General features: G+C 37.5%; 1 protein-coding gene across 1 annotated transcript in view; it reads left to right on the top strand.

Moving 5' to 3' along the window:
- The window catches only part of GAS2 (growth arrest-specific 2), a 68,410-nt gene that overhangs the window by 49,430 nt on the left and 1,173 nt on the right, over nt 1-17,807 (top strand). The gene's annotated exons all lie outside the window — the stretch shown is intronic.

Here is a 17,807-nt window from a genome sequence, read left to right as displayed (position 1 = left end):
CGCAAAGTGTGTATGTGTGAGGGGGTTGTTTGTTTTGGATTACTTTATCAGATATTATAATTTAAGTATTCAGTCTTGACCTAGTCCTGATTCTCTCAAAAGCAGTACCAAAAAATCCCCAAACCCTCTGTGAAGTTGGTTTTCAGTGCTTCAGCAAATCCCATCAGTACAAGAAAGCTAGTAAGAATAAGTACGCTTCCAGTGGGTTAGGAGTACCTGAGTTTGCATAAGACATTAGGAGAAAGACCTATTGTTAAATGTGCTAGACATCCAGACCCCTTCTTAACATACATGTCCTTAACAAACATACTGACTAGGCCTGTGATACTGCTTTTTTAACTCCTCTGCCTTTTCTCCATTGTTATGTTTCCATTATGTCCATAAAGCTGGCCTGACAGTTAAGCCAGATGAGGTGCCTTCAAGCTCCAAGCTTTATACTCTGTAATACGGTGTCTGTGGCATGAAATCTTTGCTGCAGGAAGTGAAGATCAAGTGTTTGATCCAGGTCTGGCAATGTCTGTAAAAGTCTGGTCAATGAGTTCTTCTGTGAAGCCAAGAGTCTGGCTGTATTTGGCTTAGAGCCATTAAGTAATTTTTTGCAGATTCTAGTGAATATTAATGTATTGACATTTAATACTTTGGGAATTGTTATATAATATCCCCGTTTTGCTAATACAGTTGAGTCCAATACAAAAATAAGATTGTTCTGATGATGAAAGATGATGTTGGCCTGAGAATAGAAATAATTATATTTTTACACCATCATCCTCACAAGAGGAATGTTTCTCAGCTGTTAAAAATCCATAATATCTGCTTAGGAGATGTTTTGAGCAGAAATTAATGTGGGAAGAATGTCTCAGAACTGATGCTTAGCATTAGCAGTGCTAGTTAAAGGGGAAGACCTCTGCAGCTTTGTCCTTGTGTAGAGCTACTATTGCTTGGGGTTATCCATGACTAGGTAAAAAGGTAAAACTAACAGTCTTAACCTTAACAATTCGTTTCCACTTTCAAGATTATCATACAACAAAAACTGTTTTAAAAACAAAGTCTTTTTAGAATGAAAGCTAAAACTAACAGATTCTTCAGTCTGAAGAAGCTTTGCTTTACAACACGCGATTCTTTGGCTTTTGTCATAATAGAAGTGAAAAAAAAAAAGCTATGAAAATACTTTATGAAGCAGTTGACCTACCACCAAAATACAGATGTTTGCGTTTAGGAACTCCTATCTGCTTTATACATCACGTTACCTGCTCACAGTGTGCTTAGATTTTTTGTGAGGAGAGACATGTACAAACTTGCACAAGGGTGTGCATAAACACACACGTGCCATGCTTTTATCCATGAAACCGTAGTCTCCTGACTAAAATTTATATGATGTCAGCTCAAAAGGCATCAAAGCACCGTAGAATCTGCCTGATAGCTTGACTTGCTGGACAACGACTGCAGTAACGATCAAAGCAGACGCTGATCTGGAATTGCAGCTTCACTTGCCATGTGCACGCTTCTGTGTGCTCCCAGGTGTAATTTCCATGTCAGCTGGGCGCTTCTGTGTGTCCATTCTGTGCTGTAGTTGCTGGGAGCAAAGTCTGTAGCACCAGTTGTGAGCTTTGTAAGCTGCAGGATGTGAAGATGAATCGGTTCAAATCTAGAGATACTCTCCTGCCACTTCTTGGTGCTTGAAATTCACTGCTCCTTCTCCAATGCTTACCATGGAGTTTTAGTTTTTTCTCTAATCTCCCAGTCTTAGATACTTTCCTTCTGAGAAACAGCTCCTGACCTATCCTAAAGGCATGCTTACTGCCCCAACTGCTCCACAAAATGCCTGTGGCTTCAAGAATGTTCCCCATTTGGGATATATATTATCTGGATGTTTGTTAGACACTGAGAATGAATTAAAAGAGAGAACTATGCCCTTTAAATATTGTAAATGTAAGAAGGGAACGTTGATTAAATCTTCTCTATTTCGGCCCTGATTTGGAAATATTTATGTCTATATGCTACTTTCTAATCTAGTAAAACTGTTTTGCAGAACATATATACTATAGTGAAAAGAATCGGTTAAAACAGCATATGGTGAGAGACACTGAAGACAAAGATCAGTGCATAAGGATTCAAGAGAAATTAATCTCTCTACAGTACAGATGTAGCAGCAATGAATGAGAGAGAGAATATTTGAGAAGGCATTTCAGCCAAGAATGTTTCCATAGCTTTTTCAGGCTTTACTGGAGCATCACCTGATCAGCTTAATGGAAAAAAAAGAAGAAAAAAAGCAAACTTACCCCACAAAGGACTCCAAAACTCCCCCTCCCCCAGTCATGCAAATAGATGTCATCATTGTGCAAGGTCATCTTGTAAACATTTATTAAATTTGTTATTGGAGCATTATCAAAGGAAAATCTATTATGCTGGCAGTAAGCAAAAAGCACTTCTCTGAAGGAAGTGAAATCTAAGGGAGAAGGATTGAAGTATGCTGGTATCCTTGCATACTGGCTTTGTCTAACAGCATTCTCCCTTTTGTTAGAAAGATATTTTCTCTGTGGGTTGTATTTTTTTTGTTTGTTTTTTTTTTTTCCTTGAAGTGTTTTCCTTAGCTCCTGCTATTGAACTCATGGTTAAAAAGCATACATGCAACAGAAATACTCTTTCTGTCCCTATCTTGTGCCTGCCTGCTCTATCTCCTGCAATGTAAAAATAATTCAGATAAGATTTATTTGTGCTTTCAAGTAAATAAAAATAGGTTTGTGTATTCTAAGGCAAGAGTCACATAGTCTACCTATACATAAACTAGCGCTGAGGAAAACACCTTTCCAGGAGAGTCAGTTCTAAATCAGAAACAAGTTTACATATTAAAAGGAAAAAGATAGAAACTCCAGGCTACTCTGTTACAGTAATCAGTGCCTTTTTGGCAACTAGCACATTTTCCTATTCCAAGATCTTTGCCAGAACCTAAAAAGATCTTTGTTCTGGTATTTGCGGAAAGATATAAAACTGATGAGTGCAAAGAGGTCCAACATACTAGAATATATACAACAGGGGATTTCCATGTGACTAAATCTAAGTGCTGTCAGGTTACAGCTGGCAGCCATCAAAACTAAGCTAAATTACTAATACTAACTTTAAATAATTTACTCCTGTGTCAAGAGAGTTATCGGAGTCTGAAAATTATTAAACAACCCAAAGAAAAAGAGCATTACGTGGAAAATCTGTGCTCTGTTTAAGTCTAATTTCTTCTCCCCTTGACTCTCATCAGTTCTTTATCTTAATTTCCACACCAAGGAAGTGGCTTTTTTTGGTAGCACTCACAGCACTTAAATGGATTTCAGGGCTTGGCACCTGGTCAGCCGCTCACGGCTGTCATAAAACTACAGTACAGTAAACTGTCCTAGAATGTATTTCAAAGATAAACTTGGAATTCTGCAGAAGTGATAGTATTACCATAATTTTTTCCTGGATACATCCCGCGGAAAAGTGAGGATTAGGCACAAAGTTGATATCAGATGTGCTGTCAAAATAGGGCTGAGGAGAACAAAATCATCAGTATTTTCTCTTTTGTCACCCAAATTTACCAAAGTGGTAAACCTTGGCAGTTTTATGTCCATGTAAATTGTATTGTCTTGTGTCAAAACAATTAAAAAATTAGCATTACACATCAAATTAGATGAGACTGTGATTTCCGCTGAGTTTTACTTTAGGCTAAACTGTTTTTGAGAAATGCCTGATTCAAAAAAAACCAAAACAACTGAGACAAGTCATACGTGTACAGTTTAGAACATCAGAAAGATGTACAGACCAGAAATTATTCATCTGAGACTGCATAGTCCGGAGAACTGAAATCAGTGTGATTTGTATGTTCAGTTATGTTCAGCTTTGATGAACTAGTAGTATAAGACTAAGATACATCTAGGGTGCTGGTAAGGAGGCTCAAAAATGGCTGTAATGACTGTTGCAAAGTTCTATATGTGAAATGAAATAGTCAACTTCAGTATGTAAAATGCATACGCTTTCTACGCTGAAATGCAGATCCTTCATTTCTCTGTGGCACTACATCAGAGTTAAACCCATTTTGAAGTTCAAATGCATTTGAAATTTGATTGAACATGCCTGTGAGTGACTGATCCCAGAAAGAAAGGAAAAAGGAGGAGCAAGAAACGTTGGTAATAGTGAAATATTGTGCAGACATGTTGTCATATGTTAACTTGTGCTTATGCTGCTCTCATCAGTGCAATTAAATCACCTCTAATTTGCATTTGGATGTTTGTTTTTAGAATCTGGGAGAGTGACCTGATGTGGATTTCCTGCTTCCACATTGTAGCAGAAGTAATCTTTATTCACTTGATGTTCTCATTTAAATTCTTTGACCATTTGCGTTCTTCTCCAGTTGTTGTACCTGGTGTATAATTTCCAGTATTATTTGTACTCCGACCAAATTTGGCCCAAAGACTTCTATTCAAGCTGCAGTCCTTTCGAACTAAGGTGAATTTGAGTTTAGGTAATGTATTACAGATTGGACTGGGCTGGATTTGGCTCTATAGCCATATATCTATATCTATATGTATACATACACATATATATATATTTGGATCTGTAGTGAAGACTGGTGATTGCAGTCTCAGATAAATAATTTCTGGCCTGTAATGCTTTAATTTGATTTGAAGTTTTTTATTCCATTCAGATTGTTTTCACAATTTTTTAGCACATTAGTATAGCTTTGGTTCATTACTTACAACGTTGCTTTCATAGATTTGCAGTGACATAATTTCATTCCAACATTGTAACATCATACCCCATAGAGTCACACTGACATAATTTTGAAAACTTTTGAGGGGATGCTTTGTGCTAAAGGAAATTAAGCCTAAGTATAAACATTATTGAAATTATGCTACCCTCGTTCTTCCTTCATTACCCCAGTGTAAATTAGAAGACGTTTAAATGAAACCCATGGAGGTAAATAAGAGTATTTTGGGCCCATTCATTTAAAAAAGTAATGTCTTCTTTTAATTCAAGCAAGACCTGATAAAATAATCTGTCTCTAGATGTTTCCCAAATGTAATTTTCTTGGTTATGCATGTAGTTCTGTTGATTTAAAAAGCGAGGAATGGAGGTAGGAGGCAGTTTCCAAATCTCTTCGTCTTACTTTGGGCCATCTGTGACTGTTCATAATTTTGGAGTTGCCCTAAACTGTTCATATATGACTGTGCAAAACAAATCTCGAGACTTCTGTGTTCTTTGTCTACTAGATCTTGTCTAAAAGCACATGGACTAAGGTTTCCAGCATAACTAAGAGTCACAAAAAGAAGGAATCTGGAGTGCTCTGTAGGCAGCCAACCAGTATCTTGGGCTACTTGTGCTTTGCACAGGTTTTCTGAAGTATCTGAGCGAATCCTGACAGTTCTTGTGAATAAAATCAGTCAGTGATGGTTGTAGGAATGTTGCTGGAATATATCTCACCAGTATTCTTATTGTAATTGTAGGCCCTTTATGCTAGTAACCAAAAGACTATTCTCTGAGGTAATTTTCCCATAAGAGCTATAGCTGTGCCACTTCTCATGGTAGGTCAATGTAAACAGTTATATGGCAGGATAGAGTTGGCAACATACTTACTGCTTGGAATATTAGTTTCTTAGATAAAGTTTATTCCTTTAGTGTGTTATTCAATTCAAATCTGCAGGAAGCTAAAACTTGTTTGTGCTGGAATTTGACAACAGGGAGAACATCGTGTTGCTAGAAGAGATAAGGGTCAAATTTGGCGGAGAACTGACATTAGAGTGAGGCCATAGGACCATTATAGTACAGCAGAGTCTTGCTGGCAGTCAGGACTAATATGGAGAGATAGCGTGAAAAAGAGTGAAATAAAATACACAAATGAGGCATTTTTCAGAGATGTCTGCTGTAGAAATAAAAAAGTCTGTATAAACCTGGACTGAAATTAATCAAAAATAGCTGTTAGAATCAGCATATATTGTACTGATATTCAGTAATTAAGTATTCTGAAATATCAATTTTTAACTACTACCTGTTCACCAGAGGCATGAAAAGTAATAGAGGCAATGCAGGCACCTGCGTGTCATGGCCTTTGATCTTAAATGTGAGTCAGCTCATGTTTTTTGCCTAATCATGCTCTGCCTGCAGGGCTTATGAATCCAAGAGGGCATTTTTCAACAGAGGAGAAGGATGCACCTAGTTACATGGAGCTATAGCTGTATGAAACTGGGAAGAGAAAGAAAAAAAAAAAGTGTTTTTCTCTTCTTAACTGGCCATTATTTGTCCTTTTGTCCACGTACCCTTCTTGATATGCGTGACTTACCCTGAATGAGGCAGGAGTGGCATTGGTCTGGAGCTCAGGGTCCCTTACTGCTCATGGTATGTAGTGAGGGTGTAAGGTGCTTAATGCCATGCGGTGCTCCCCGGCAACTCATCAAGGGAAGAAGGTGGAGTTGGGAGTGGTGGAAGAATTCCTACCAGAGAAAGGGTGCGTGGGAGGAGACGAGATTACAGCTCCTGCTACACTACACCACGGGGGGAAGCAATTGGAGGCCAAACGTTTGCTCCATGGTCCAGAATTTTTTGGAAGAGAGACAGACTAGAAGATCTGTTTCAGTGTATTAGGAATTAATTTCCATCTCTATAGAGCTAGCTTATGCTACTTAGATTTTTGGGCAAATTAACCAAGTTACTTTTAGGGTGTGAGTTAACAGCATGTCAGCTGCTCCACAACAAGCATCCATGTTCAGTCCTTCACCTTAACTTCAGTTGCTTAACATTTACCTTATATTGCACCTATTTGAGGAATATTTTGGCCTCAGAACATCAGGGGGCTAAGAGACTGAGACAAGAACAGTTCCATTTTGTCCCCCTTGCCATTTTGGAATATTGGATTGCCATGGGACACCTGTAAACAGAAGAATTGCCCCCTTCCTTTCTGTACATGTTCCTTTGTGTTTCCATTCTTTGGTGAGTTTTAATTTTATGTTTCCATTCTTTGGGGAGTTTTAATTTTCTCTCACCTATAATGCAGAGAGAAGATTTCCCTAAAGCTCATGGGTTGTGGAAAGGGAAGGAAAAACATCCTGTAGAGGAAAGATGGAGGAAAAAAAGATAGCTTAAATTATTGAAACGTAACCCATCCTTAAACGTGATGAATGTACCTCAGCGGTGTTTATTAATTCCAGTTGCTATTAGAAGAGATGTTGTGAGCGATATCCTCAATGTAGCCACTTTTTTAATGAGCCCTTTTTCACAGAGTGTAGTATAAAGGAGTAATGTCCTTCTAACAGACCATATTGTTAAAAATATTTAATCATAAGACTGGACAATAGCATGTAACCTTTCGAATTAGACAGAATAAAGGCCCAATGAATTTCTTTACATCTCTATTCTAGAATTGCTAAGCAACCAAGGACAAATGGCTTTATATCTGGCTGGTATATTGTGTTGCTTTTAAAAGCTTTTTAAAAGAACGTTAGTTCTCTGGCACAGGAATAAATGGGTTGCAAGCATATTACAGTTCCTCTTGAAACATTTCTGGAGCTTGGCACATGATCTCCCCAGGCCAGTGCAATCAGGTGGCTGGGGCTTCCCCAGTTCTAAATTTCTCGCTTCAGTTAAACTTTGTAATTATCATCATTGCCGTGCATTGTTGGTGTTGTTCTTTTGTGTTTGTTTTTTTAAATTTTTTTAATAAGCTGCAGTCACAGTGAGATGAGAGCCTAGTACACATTGAAATTGTGCAATGCAGTTGCTGTATCTTCAGGCACATGTAGGCGGCTCGCTAATTATAAGCACAGACCGATTTCATCTGCAAGTGTTCAGTGAGAAGTCATAATAGTGCATATGTTAGTTCTTAAAAAATGCTTTTAATTTTAACCATAGCCACTGTCTGACTGGTTTACATTAGTTATGGGAAACCATATTTTCTAATGTCAATGTTTTATCCATATTTATTCAAAGATCCTATCTTTGAATAGCCAGCAAGCCAGTACACAGAAGAAATGGAAAAAATAAGTCTTGTTACCTAGAAGTATAGAATTACAGCATATTTACATCCTGAAGGTCATGCATAAAATATGTCTCAGAGCTTATAATTAAACCTACGTCTCTCTCATAAATTGGAGGAAGTGAAAGGGTATTATAGTCTTTCTATATTATTTACTCCTGTGGGTTGGATCAGACCTGAAAGTAATGCCATGAAGAGGTAAAAAGTCTGAGCAGTAAAGGCATTATTGAACTTCTCATAAAAAAAAATTCTAAGTAACTTCTGCACCCAAAAGTGCGCAGATTATTCTGAGAATGTCCAGAAAAATACAAATCTTATTGGCATTCTTTTGTTGGGGCCTTCACAGCAGAGTGCTTTGCAGAGTTTTCATTGTTGCTTTCCTGGAAAAAGATGTGATGAAATAACTTCCTCTGTAAATTCCAAAGGCAATGTCATCTCGGTGTAGCACAGATTAAAGGCAATACAGAAATGCTGCTTGTGAGAACTTCCCTTGGTACAGCAGCAAGCTTTTCACAAGCAAGTGAAAAAGTTCTAGCGATTCCTTGTGAGATCTTCACTTGACCTGAGCATCCTTTATTGTTCCTTTTCTCATGCATTTAATTGATAGTGGTGTTTGTCTGCCTCCTTGTGATTTTTTTTATAATTGCAATCCTGATATGTTAGTGTGGATTTTTTCTGTGTTGGTTTTTTTTTTGGTGGTGGTGTTTGGGTTGGTTTTTTTTGCATGGTTCATGCTAAGCAATTGGATTGTATTGTGATTACTCTAGGCATGCCATTTCTTTCTCAGAAACATGAGTGATGCCCTTGAGAGACTAATGAAGAGATGAGCATAATCCCAAACTTTGTCATCATTTTTTATTTGTATGATATCTGATGCTATCATAACTTCCTATTACTGACTAGGTTTATAATCCTGACTCCCTTCTTTTTCCTTTATGCTTGTGAGAAACTTCATCTGATTTTTTTTTTCCTTGGGCTTAGGGTAAGCTCATGCTACAGCACTCCTTCTGAAAGCATCCTTTTAGGATTACTGTTTATAGAGCACATCTTATCTGCTGAGGAAAATAGTGGTTTGGGAAAATGGCCTATGGTCACTTTTGTGGCAAATATTACAAAGGTCACAACTGCAGAAAGGTTATTATTGGGTCTGCTGTACTAGTATGCCTGAGGATATGGATACAAAATGATTCTGCATTAATCTTGTGTACACCTGAAAGTAGCTGCTTGAAGCAAATTTTAATGTTAAAAAGAAAAAATCCAGGCAGGGTTAGGGGAACATAAGGTTGCTGCAGTTGGATGCATGTGATGTCAAATCAATCTGTGATAGACTTATAACACATCTGTGTCACTTACCACATACACATCCTTTCTGTAGGCAGGCAGTGAGAAGAATTCTCTAAGTGAAGGTGAGGGGCTTTTTATTTAGTTGCAGGAAATATTTTATTTGACTGTTTTGAGGCTGTTATTCAAGAAATCAGGAGAGGTAGAATGAGTCTTGAGAAAATAGCTAGAAACCAGATGGCACTTCAGGGTTCAACAGAACACTTTCATGTACTCCTGCGATGCTGTAACACGAGCGTGTTCCCATGCAACCCACGCACGTTTGCATGGTGAAGTCCTAGATTCGCTGAATTCAGTAGCAAAATCTAAATGCATGAGCACTCTGCGCAGACCTACACTCTGTAAAAGGTTTAGTATCCTTAAAGTAATGTAAATTAGAAAAACTTCATATTCTAGGTAAAATTAATTTGTTTTCTACTTGTTTCTTTTAAATTTGTGCACTGTTTAAAAGTAGAACTCATATTTTTGTTTCTCATTAGATTTAATCTCTATAACTCATTCTGCATAGAATCTCACAGCTCCAGTATATGATTTAGTGGTATTCCTTGAAGAGTAAAATCTTACTTTAGAAAGTGAGACAGAAATATCCCCTTAGCTATTTGTTTTTAAGAGAGACTTTCTAAGGCTCAGAATGGTAATAGAATCGTTAAATATCTACAACTAAGAATTTTTTTTTAATTTTGTTTTTTTTTTGATCCAAAGGTAAGAGTAAAGCCTTTTTCTTCCTTTTAAACAATCACTTACAGATTTGTTTTGGCAGGCTCATGCTTACGTTTTTGCAATGTGTTTCTTTTTTTTCTGAAAGACAGTCTTCCCTCCCCACACTATTTGATCTTAGTACATCTGCTTTTCCATGTTTCCATCCAGGGACAGTGTTTGCCAGTTTATGTTTTCTCTTTCACTTAACCTCATAAACTCTGCCTGATTTCTTTTTCTGTATTTAATCTGTTTGCCATATATCATCTCTTCTGCTGAGCACTGAATAAAATATTTCTTATGAATCAGTGCTGTAGCTAGAAGCAACTAGATTTCTGGTAAATATTCCACATTTCACAGTTGATAGGGAAGTGCTCTGCTCTGTGGCTGCCGCCACATCCATGTCTGGAGGGGAAGCAACACGACGGTGTTGCCTTCATTGCCCTCATAGTCAACCAGGTGCAGGGGCTCACCTGCAGTGCTTGGAAATGCACAAGTCCCTTTACCTACAAGTGCCATTCTGAACATGACTACCGCTTCTAATTAATTTTCCTTGACAATATTCCTTCTTGTCTCAGAAATAAAAGCCTGCACTTGTCAGAAATTCACTTGTGTCTTAATGAATAAACAAGTGTGTTTAGTTCTGTCTGCATCTGAGTCATTTCTCACACACAAAGCACTCGCCTACGCAGGATGCTTTTTCAAACAGCGACCCAGGTCTAGTGTTAATTAGACACCAAATGTGTACTATTCCCAAATTCTGTACAACTGTGTCAGACGGAAACTAAAAGTAAGGTCTGAGTGAAAGTTTAATCAAGAGTGAGAATCCCGAATGTCCAAACCCTTATGTTATCTATACCAGTACACATCCAGAGATGTATCTTGATTTTCATTAGTTAAGCATGTTAGATGCCTGTCAAAAAGAAACTTTCTTTCCCCTGGCTCTAAAGTAGCGCTGTATTTCAGTGGATGTTTCTGAGTGATCTGTTGTCATCTTGCTCATCCCCAAATCTAGGGACACCCTGCTCTACTCTCCCATTTTGTCACCACCCTGCTGTTGCTGTACTTCTGACAAATCCATGATTGCTGACCATCACCATTACCCACATATGCTGTTAGGTTAAATGTACAGCAGCATTATTTTCAGCAATTGCTCTTGCCCCTGTTGGGGAGGCTGTGTGCTGTTCTAGTATGATCTGCTGAAAAACCAAATGGAAAAATCTTCTGGAACATCGTGCCTGGCACCAGTTTAAACATGCCATTTGCCTGTTCTCTGGCTGCTTTAGCTGGAGTTCATGGTCCTCAGCAGCCTGATTTCAGTGAAATCACTAGACACTTGTTTTGGTGCCTCTCTGTCTTCAGCAGCATACAGGTATCTTCAGTTCCCAGTTGCATCATCAGCCCTGTGCTGAAAATGTGATATCTTATAATAGTGTTTCACGAGCACTGTAAAGAAAGAGTTTTGACTGATAAGATACTTCAACAAGTTGGGTAAGTATTGGAAAAATAAATTGAAAAGTTCTGAGGTGGAAATCTCAAGTGAGATCCAAGGGTCCTGTAGCAGGAACTTGCAAATGGAATAAAGAAGGTTTGAAAAGAAACAGCCCCAAGAGACATGGGTATTCTCATTTCAGGTCAGATTTGCTTACTCTCCTTTTGCCTAAGTTTTTCATGGGAAGAAGTGTTTTTAGAAGTGAAGGCAGTTGCCCAATGGACAGTTATGTCAGCCTAGAAAAAGGAGAAACCAATATGGAAGCAAAACGACTGACTGATCGGTTAATTAAGGATGAATTGGGTGTGAGCAATTCACTCCATAGTCTAAAAGAAGGCCATTCTCTGCTGTGTGGTTTAGTGAGGTAAGAATGCTGATGTAGTTATGCAGTTTTTCACAGAAATATCTGTGAGATGTATGGGAGAATGAGAGGGCTGCTTTGTAAGAAGGGGTTTGAATTAGCAAAGGACATGTCGGGCATGGTTTTAAAGCCCTTATTTTGGGGGCTTTTTCAGAAAAGAAAAAACCCACCTTATGTTAGCAAATGGGTCAGGTACAGATTTCAGAAAACCAGGACCCAAAATACATTTTGAAGAACTGGAGAAATTCCCACTGACTTCAGTGGGACCTGGATCAGTCACTTAATGAAAATGTTGTGTAACTGGTCTTACTCAAGTTTATTAGATTTCATTATGTCTCCTCTGAGTCCTTTTGGTGCATTTGTTATTTAATCTACTAGGAGACCAGGACTTAACTTACGTACCTCACGTGGATCATTTTAATATCAATGTTCGAGTATTTTGAAGCTTGCAAGTGTTATGCTCTGAGTACTATTAGAGAGACTTCTGGTTCTGTGGCACAGTAGTGATGCTTCATCATGTTTTGAACACCTCGCCCTTTGCCACTTCAGGACTGGCATTTTGATGGTGCAAAATAACCTTAACAAGTCAGCTTTTATTATCACAGAAAACCCTGTGAATAACGAGAGGATACAGAAATTATAAGTCAAATAATTGAATAGCTGTAATGGCCACCTTTATTACACAGTATAGAAGAACAGAAACCCAATACAACTCTGCCTTCCAGAGCTTCCTCAGTCAGACTGACAAAGGCCTAAACTGGCAGCAGCATTCTGAGGAATAAGGGTGTAAATCATTGCTCGGGATAGCCAAGTCTGGGATCTTTTTGCTAAGACCATCAACAAGTAGCCATGATTTACAATTGGGCAATGCTCTCAGCCTTTAGACCACCAGCCATTTTATAAAACCCAAAAAGAATTACACATTTAAGGTCAGATTTGAATAAACAAAACAGAAGTAAGAAAATCTCCCTGTGCTGTCTACCCAAAATCACTAGTCTGTGCCAAATTTTCAGTTTACTAGTTCTCAGTCTAATCTTTTCCTTAAAAATAAATAAATTCCCTTAATCAGAGGAGCATCGATCTTATTGATGCTAGACTTTTTTTCTTAATGTAACTTATTTTGTTTTGGCTTCTTTTTTTTTTGTATTTCAATGATAAATAGAAACAGATACAAAGTCCTACAAATTTTGGAGAAGGAATAGGAGACAAAAGTATATCTGTTATTGAGTAGGCTTCCAAAATTTGGAGAGTTGTTCTTCACTTGGTTTATATATTTAAACATTTCCATTTCAACTTTATTACGAAATCTGTTAATAGATTTAAATGTGAAACAATAGGTATTACCTATATAATATAATTCTATACTACAATAATATTATAATAATAAATTACAGTGCATAATATTATATTGTACACTACGATAAGTTGCTATTGCTTTATAAATCCTGAAGCTTGGTTTATAAATCCTGAAGAATTTCTACACCTTTTTTGAGGCTCAACTACGTAATAGAAAACTGACAAAACTCTGGATAGGGCAGAAAGTTTAATGAAAACACAGTTATAACTCACCCTTACTATTAATGTGAGTCTGATGAGTGTATCTGAAGCAGGTTGGAGTTGAATATGGAAAACTGTACCAAAATATGTCATTGTACTCCAACTTCTTATTTGTTGTGTGATGATACCTTTTGGAACCAGACATTGATCAGGGATCTTGCAATATATATAGTGGAAGTGTCTCGAACATGTCCCTTTTTTTATGTTTAGTACTCCAATTATAATAACAATTCTTGTCTGAGGGAAGTATGAAAATTAGTATTCAGCTCAGTTTTTGCAGAAAGCCATATTTACTAGATCTTTAACTTCAGAAGAGGTAAGGATAAGGTTAAAACTTCTGTCTTTACTGTGACTGACCTCCTACATAAAAATCCTGCAGAGAGATAAACCTATGGTCCTCTTCAATTATTTTTTTTTGACTGAGTGAAGTGATAGCTGGATTTTGAAAAGAAAAAAAGTGGATACTTAGACCTGCCATTTTATGTTCCATACTTCTCACGTTTAAATGGCCTTTTGGGTATTTTCACGTGCCAGTGATTGTTTAGATTACTTTTGGTTTTGCATACACAAAGTCTGATTGTTCTTTTGATCTGAAACAAGCTTTGAAAAAATACCTTTTTATTACTATTGAAAAAAATGACTATTTTTTGAATTACTAGCATTATTTAAAAATACTATTCTTGTTGAAAAAATTACTAATTATAGGAGGCTTCTGATCTATATTTACTGTAAGGCCTGGTCTGTGCATGCTTTGAAGGCTCTATTGGTGCAAAACTCTATGGCTGCCTCACCTGGAAAATCTATTAGGTTTCAGTGTATCAGCAGCCACTGAAAATCATTTCAGCTGGAACTACACTGATGTAATTTTTTGTATCACCTATTTAAGTCAATACTTCTTTCATTTCCCCCCACCCCATATGTCAGTCAGGAGACGTGGAGAATATAAGTGTGGTGGTGTTGCTGAAGTGGTGGGAAACTTTATTAGGTTCTACATGAAAACTGAGCCCCTTTTTCAGTGAGAAATATCACTTGACACAAGGCAATAAAGATCATCCTGCCCAAAAATGTGTATTTAGAGATTCTGATGAATGCCTCCATTCTGGATTATTTTCCACCATTAATATTTACTAAAAAAAGAGGAATGTTTGCATTTGGGTTTTTTTCAGGAGTATAGACTTGAAGCAGTGAAGCTTCCCATTCTTTGCTTAAACAACATAGTATAAAAGATCATTTCAACAAACTGGGTGAATACCTGTTAACATGTTTGGTACAGCCCAGGATACACCGTTAAAATAAAATGCTTTATAATTCATAAATTAATTAAAACTCAAACTCTAGCACAGCTAGAAATATTGTGACAAGTAATTAGCGTGCGCTCTTAACATCTTTTTTTCAAGCTGAGGTTTTTTTATAATGCTTTTTCCAGCTAAGTGAGATTAATTTAATGTGATTTATTACATATAAATCCCTGCAAATGTCAGGGAGATGTTCATCCAGCGAGCTGTCTATTTTCCGTGTCATTAGCATGGTGTCTGCAGAGAGGGAAGTGCAGGCTCCTTTATTGGGTTTTCAGAACGACAACACAGAAACCCCGTGGAGGTCCCTAAACAAATCCATATGTAGTGACTGGAGTGATATAAGTTACATCATTTGGAACTTCTAAAACTAGTAGACCTAATCCAAAACAGTTTTGTGTAATCCTTTATCAAGTGTGGGGCTAGGCAAAATGTGACTTAATGAGTGATGACAAGGAAAAATGAGGAGTGTATTTTTCCTGTTTTTCAGGTGGGGAAAGATTTTTAATTTTTTATTTTATTTTTCTTAATACAATCAGATCATAGGATAATTCAGGTTGGAAAGGACTAATATACTGTTGCCTGCCAAAATACACATTAATATACTGTAAATAGATTACTTCAGCGTGGATGAATAATTAATATCTGGAATTGGCTGCATAAGTTGCACTTTTTCAGATTTGCAGAGTTGAGGTTTAATTTGAATTCTTTAGATGTGCACTTAGGGCACATAAGTGAGTTCTTAAAATGTCTAAAATAAGCTTTATATTTTATCAGACTCAAACATCTCTCTAAGAAGACACCACAGAAATTCAATGTCAAAAGGAGAATGAAAGCCAAGAACGATAGTTGGAGGGAAGCTTTCTAGCTTTCCAGCTGGAAGCTGGTTTTCTGCGACATCCTCTAGGGAATTGCTCCCATGATCCCTTGTACCCATATGCCTGAACTCCATGTACCTTCAAGAAGCTGTAGGTAGCTGCGAAGTACTGGAATTGCCGGGGATTTTGAGGACTAATCTTGCTGGCTTTAGAGCTTTAACATTAAAAATTTTTGCCATGAGAAGGAATAAAATTTTGACACTTGATGGCATCAGCCATGTTCTCTGAAGCAACAGTGTCTCGAGTCCCCACACATGCTTTTTGCTCTTCCACGTAGATACGTCCACCAAATCCACCTTCTGTCAGCCACACACACGGCCACCGGCTGCAGGTTTTGTCCTAACATCAGTTCTTCAGATCACGGCTACAAAGATGCTGAGAGAGACCACTGTCTCTCATATGGAAGAGATGTCCTACTCCTTGACAAAGGCCATGTGAGCCACATGCCAATACCAGAGCCTAGATACAGGCCCAGAGAGTTGCTGGGGAAGGCTGACAGCCCAAGTCTGGGTTCCATTCCTGGTCTGAGTTTTGTACCCTGTTCTCACTTTCTTTTTGACTGAGAATGATCAGTGAATAATGTTGAGATTTCAGAAAACCTTCAGAAAGGAAGGTAGATCATCAAAATAAAGCATACAGGCAAGCTGGAGTGAAATGATTCCTAAAAAGAATAAGCTACAGTTGCAGCAGAATCTTAAAGTAGAGGTGCCAAGTCTGACCATACGACGGGAGGTGTGTGTGTGTGTGTGTGTGAAAATACGTAGAAGTCCATTTCATGACGTAGTTCTGAACACCTCTCAAAGAAGATCCCCTAAATGCTATGATATGAGAAACAAGGGTTACATCTACTGATGACAATGAGTCCAAGTGGCTCACATTCAGTAACAATTAGTTGAAGTGTATTCAGTTCTTCCCTTTCCCAATCTCATTAACGTTTCATTTTTGGAGTGCAAAATTTTCTTTGCACAGCCATGGGTGTGATGCACTGCGTTATTTTGCCAAACACCTTTGGATTTTATAGTCGCTATTCTCTCAGTATGTAGCCTACATTGTTTCTGAGGCTGGCCTAAAATCACACCAACTAATTCCAGGCTATAATTGACTTTAGGCTGCTGCGTTTGGTTTCCAGAGTCCAACCCAAGTTCTTTTTGAGGCAGTAGGATTCTTTCTGTTGACTTTTGCAGCACTCAGATCAGATCCACAATGTGTAGTTCCTCTTCCTGCTTCCCCTCCCCTCCTTGAAATGTTCTTTAAGAAAGTTATAATACAATCTAAAGAATAATAATGAGTCAGATTTTCATTTACAAGGGCTTAATATATTTACATACAGCCTAATACCTTTTTAATAAGCCATAAAGCACTCTCAACTTATTTATGTGAAAATTAGAACCATTTAGACTCTATTTCCCTTTGATACTAAAGTCCATGCATTGACAGCTTAGTTTACCTCCCTTTTATTGATTATTTTTCATCCTGTCTCTTCGGTGCGCATACCAAACCAATCTGTAATTTCTCCCTCTGTGATGCTATTGTCTGGTCATCTGGTCTCTTACATTTGCTTTGCCATAATTACACTTAAACACAGATTCTAGAGAGAACGGGTTTAAGTGATGGCCCTGCTTCAGGCACAACTGAAAAAAGGAAGATTTACGGCAATCGTAAACACATGCTGGATTTTATTTTACAGAAAGGGTTTTCTCGGTTTCTGTTGGCTGGATAACAGTGTGAAAATACATGTATGTCATGAATTTATTTACCTTGATAACTGACCAATTAACTTGATTATTGTAAAATCCAACTTTTTCTTTCTCAGAGATCTCATGCAATGAAAAAGCTGAAATGGGTGGTTCATAAAATCTCAGAAAGTTTCACCTTCACCTGAAGTGGAGGTAGAAACTGATTTTTCAGTTAGAAAGTAGTGCAAGTTATTCTTTTTTTCCTTTTTGTTTCTTGGTGAGAAATCCTTTATATTTCTTGAACCTGGAACAATTCTGAAGCTAGCAGAATTATTCTGGATTTTTGCTGGTATTGCTAACATCAAAATACGGCCGTATGAGTAAAATGGTGCTTTTATGGCATGACACAGCATGAACAACGTCTATATTTAGGATGCAGTAAAACCCAGTCTCTATAGGAAGCAAGCATTCAATGAATTTTTTAATAGTATAATAATACAAAAGAAAAGAAAAAAAGT

This window comes from Apaloderma vittatum, unplaced genomic scaffold (genome assembly GCF_000703405.1).
Source record: "Apaloderma vittatum isolate BGI_N311 unplaced genomic scaffold, ASM70340v1 scaffold13117, whole genome shotgun sequence".
Classification (NCBI taxonomy): Eukaryota; Metazoa; Chordata; class Aves; order Trogoniformes; family Trogonidae; genus Apaloderma; species Apaloderma vittatum.
This window is presented reverse-complemented; position numbering and strand designations above follow the sequence as displayed.